The following is a 5,000-nucleotide window of genomic DNA, read 5'->3' on the forward strand; positions in this document are numbered from 1 at the left end:
ATATAGGAAAATAAAACACTGTACTTTAATCAAGTGATTCTTTGGCGTACCGTTAGATGGAGCCTGCGGCTATAGTTTGTAGCATTTTATATTGTTTAAAGTGCAAAATATGGACTTTTGTCAAGGCTGGAACCTAATCATCCATCCATTTTCTACCACTTGTCCCCTTCAGGGTCGCGGGGGGTGCTGTAGCCTATCCCAGCTGCATTCGGGCGGAAGGCGGGGTACACCCTGGACAAGTCACCACCTAATGGCAGAGGCTGGAACCCATTATTCATAATTAAATTGTTTCTTATGGAGCAATTAGTTTCAATATACAAACATTTCTATTTGCAAACCCTGTTCAAGAACCAATTAAGTTTGTATATCGAGAACGCAGCATTAGTTTTGTTATCTAAACAGCCTGTTGGGCAATTATTGTTTTTTCATTTGGTTCAAAATCCAAAGTCACACTAGCTCGCACACTGTCTGCCAAAAATAATCCCAATATGATTAACGTTCAGCCCTATTTTTTTCAAACGGGATTACCCTAAGCGGCGGCCATTGCAGATTCATAATGGAGGAGTTGGATGGTTTTAAACTTGGAACAGAATAATAAATGCAGACAAACAGCGTGGGAAGACATTTCGACAAACATACTGGAGAAGTGTTGCGCTTATGCAAGTAGAATGGTCTCACATCAATTTATATATATATCAATATGATATTAATACATATGCATATATTAATAAATATACAAATACAAATGTGATGTACAAATAAATAATTTGTATAAATAAATGCGTATTTGAAAATATATACAAATACAATTTATAAATATAAAAATGTGACATACAAATAAATTAAGAATTTGTATAAATAAACGTGTATTCGTAAACATATTTTTGAGATTTGAATATAAATATTCTTGATTTTGTATTTGTATTGAATTTGCATATGTAGATCGCTTTTTTGCTTTTGTGTCGATGAGACATTCCTCCCACAAACCAGATGCACAAATAAATGCGACCTACACACTCCCCTGAAAAACCAGCAGAGGGCATTGCAGCCTGATAAGAGATCAGTAAAAAGTGTATTTTTTCTGTACATTCTCCTTTATATCCGCAAAATGGTCGATAGTCCATGTTTCGGCTGGTACTCGTTGGCAAATTTTGCTTCAAATGACACCATGACGGCGCTTGAGATAAAACCGTCAGCAGATACATAAACAGATGTATGTATCTGTTTATTTTATTTTATTTCTGATTATTATTATTATTAATGTATTATTATTATTATTATTTTTTCTGTTTATTTAATCGATGTATTTGTAGATATTACTTTGGTTTTTTTTGTTGTTTCTTTTTTGGGGAGGAGGGGTGGTATGGGTGGGATATAAACAAAAATATTTTGACATTTAGGGCAGACAATAGATATATGATTTAAGTGACTATGATGTAATGGATATGAATGTCTGATGCTGGATGTCAATAAAAAAAATAATAAAATAAAATAACATTAGCAAGTTTTGAGCAAATATTTTAGGGCAAATATTAATAGTCAAGTAAAACATTTGAACATTTTTTTTGTCAAAATATTAGGGTATTTTATTTTTAATTTTTAAAATTTTTTTAAAGGTAATTTAAACAATAAACAAGTTATTCTCTGTGATTAATTGTGATAATCAAAAATCACATGGGTGATTAATCTGATTTTTTAAAATGTTTTAATTGTTGATTAAAGACATGCATTAAAGCAGTGTTTTTCAACCGCAGATATTGTCTGTGACCCAGACCGCTCTGGCTGCAGTGCCCTCTGCTGGTTGTTCAGGGGAGTGTGTAGGTCACATTTATTTGTGCATCTGGTCCGTGGGAGGAATGTCTTATCGACACAAAAGCAAAAAAGCGATCCACTTATGCAAATTCAATACAAATACAAAATCAAGCATATTTATATATTCAAATCTCAAAAATATATTTACAAATACGTGTTAATTTATGCAAATTATTTATTTATTTGCAGATCACATTTGTATTTGTATTTGTATATTTATTAATATATGCTTATGTATTAATATCATATTGATAGACACAGAATGTGTAAAGGAAGGGCCCCACTTACCACTGGCTTGTTTTCAGAACCTCTTAAACTTCATATCTTCGGCTATACCAGCAGCCACTTCTTCCACTTCTTCCTCTTGTTACTCGCTCATGCGTACCTTTCAAGTCGAGAGCGAGGGAGAGAGGAGGGGAAGAGGGGAAGAAGAGAGAGAGAGAGAAAAGGAAAAATAGGGGGAAATGAAAGAGAAACATTAATGAAAGAGACTACCAAATGAAGCGCTTCTTCAAGTGGTGGGTGGCGGGTGGGTGGAGGTCGACAAACGCTGAGACGAGTTTATCTCTCGTTCTCTCTCCTCGCCCTTTGCGACCGCGGCACGGCAGTTCTCAGGCACAGAGGCGAGCACGCCGCTGATTTCCGGAGAGCGTTGCAGGGAAAAATCTACATGAAACCCCTGCAGACTTTCTCTTTTTCTGATAATTTTCTCGTTCACTAATCTAATGAGCCAGGTCCGAACGTGTCAATGCGTGGACGATATTCATGGCTGAGCGTGCTCGAGACTGCGTTCGACAATGGTGTTCAGCTGTTTGTCAACCTAATTACATTTATATAAAAAAAAAAAAAAAAAAGAAAAAAAAAAAAAAGGAATAAACCCTGCCTCATGTCATTTTAATGTGACACCCTCAGGTCTGGTTTTTGGTCGGTCTCATGTGTGCCCATGGAGCGGCAGAGGGAGGTTATCTCCTGTGAAAGGTCAGAGGAGCTCATCAGTGCTGCAGAGTTCCCCCCAGGATAATGGTATGAATATCATATACGGAAAACCCGACAGGGGTATGTTTAAGTAATATGAATGCTGAGTCGTCCACATTCATACAAGATTCATATCTGTGACTATGATATGATTTATCCACAAGGCATTACTGGGGCTTGCATGCATAAATCATTCAGTGTTATGAGACGCTGACAATCAGGTGCTTTACTTTATTTTTTTTTTTTAAAGACATAGGAAGTATTTTGTTTATTTTTTGCTCACACAATCCCTTTAGTCCAGTGTTTTTCAACCACTTTGCCGCGGCACACTAGTGTATCGTGAGATATTGTTTGGTGTGCCGTGGGAAATTATGTAACTTCACCTAATCGGGTTAAAAATATTTTTTTGCAAACCAGTAATTATTTTCTGTGCTGTCAAGAGCTCGGCAGAGTAAAAAAAAATATATATAATGCTTAAGCCAAAAATAGACAAAAAGGCATTGAAGCTTAGGGACGGCTTAACAAAACCAAACAAACTGAACTGGCTGAAAAGTAAACAAAAACAGAATGCTGGACGACAGCAAAGACTTACAGCGTGTGGAGCAGATGGCGTCCACAAAGTACATCCGCACATGACAATCAGCACCAAAATAGGAGCGCAAGACAAGAACTGAAACACTACACACAGGAAAACAGCAAAAAACTCCAAATAAGTCACAGCGTGATGTGACAGGTCGTGACAGTACACCTACTTTGACACAAGAGCTATAGTGATGCATGGTTTATTATGGTTTGAATTCATATCCAACAAGGCTAGTATCGATCCGATACCAATATCAACCCATGGTATTGAAATATTGTATTTATTTTTTGCTCCCACGCATCCTTTAGTCCAGTGTTTTTCAACCACTGTGCCGCGGCACACTAGTGTACCATGAGATATTGTTTGGTGTGCCGTGGGAAATTATGTAACTTCACCTAATTGGGTTACAAATATTTTTTTGCAAACCAGTAATTATTGTCTGTGCTGTCAAGAGCTCGGCAGAGTAAAAATATATCTAATGCTTAAACCAAAAATAAACAAAAGGCATTGAAGCTTATGGATGGCTAAGCAAAACCAAACTACAACTGAACTGGCTGAAACGTAAACAAAAACAGAATGCTGGACGACAGCAAAGACTTACAGTGTGTGGAGCAGACGGCGTCCACAAAGTACATCCGCACATGACAATCAACACCAAAATAGGAGCGCAAGACAACAACTAAAACACTAAACACAGGAAAACCCCAAAAAACTCCAAATAAGTCCCGGCGTGATGCGTCAGGTAGTGACAGTACACCTACTTTGAGACAAGAGCTATAGTGATGCATGGTTGGTTATGCTTTGAATTCATATCCAACAAGGCTAGTATCGATCCAATACCAATATCAACCCATGTTATTGTATTTTATTTATTTTTTGCTCACTTTAGTCCAGTGTTTTTCAACCACTGTGCCGCGGCACACTAGTGTACCGTGAGATATTGTTTGGTATGCCGTGGAAAATTATGTAACTTCACCTAATTGGGTTACAAATATTTTTTTGCAAACCCGTATGCTGTCAAGAGCTCGGCAGAGTAAAAAAAAAAATCTAATGCTTAAGCCAAAAATAAACAAAAGGCATTGAAGGTTATGGACGGCTAAGCAAAACCAAACTAAAACTGAACTGGCTGAAAAGTAAACAAAAACAGAATGCTGGACGACAGCAAAGACTTACAGTGTGTGGAGCAGACGGCGTCCACAAAGTACATCCGCACATGACAATCAACACCAATATAGGAGCGCAAGACAAAAACTAAAACACTAAACACAGGAAAACCCCAAAAAACTCCAAATAAGTCCCGGCGTGATGCGTCAGGTAGTGACAGTACACCTACTTTGAGACAAGAGCTATAGTGATGCATGGTTGGTTATGCTTTAAATTCATATCCAACAAGGCTAGTATCGATCCAATACCAATATCAACCCATGTTATTGTATTTTATGTATTTTTTGCTCCCTTTAGTCCAGTGTTTTTCAACCACTAGCGTACCGTGAGATATTGTTTGGTGTGCCGTGGGAAATTATGTAACTTCACCTAATCTGGTTACAAATATTTTTTTGCAAACGAGTAATTATTGTCTGTGCCGCCAAGAGCTCGACAGAGTAAAAAAATATCTAATGCTTAAACCAAA

At 37.2% G+C, this 5,000-nt stretch overlaps 1 protein-coding gene across 1 annotated transcript in view; it reads right to left on the reverse strand.

Moving 5' to 3' along the window:
- ptprsa (protein tyrosine phosphatase receptor type Sa) overlaps positions 1-5,000 on the reverse strand; it is a 634,816-nt gene that overhangs the window by 481,684 nt on the left and 148,132 nt on the right. Inside the window, exon 3 of the mRNA XM_062028063.1 lies at positions 2,101-2,197. The gene's annotated coding sequence lies outside the window, so the exon portion shown is untranslated. The remainder of the gene's footprint in view (positions 1-2,100; positions 2,198-5,000) is intronic.

The sequence above is a fragment of the Entelurus aequoreus genome, linkage group LG19, assembly GCF_033978785.1.
Source record: "Entelurus aequoreus isolate RoL-2023_Sb linkage group LG19, RoL_Eaeq_v1.1, whole genome shotgun sequence".
NCBI lineage: Eukaryota > Metazoa > Chordata > Actinopteri > Syngnathiformes > Syngnathidae > Entelurus > Entelurus aequoreus.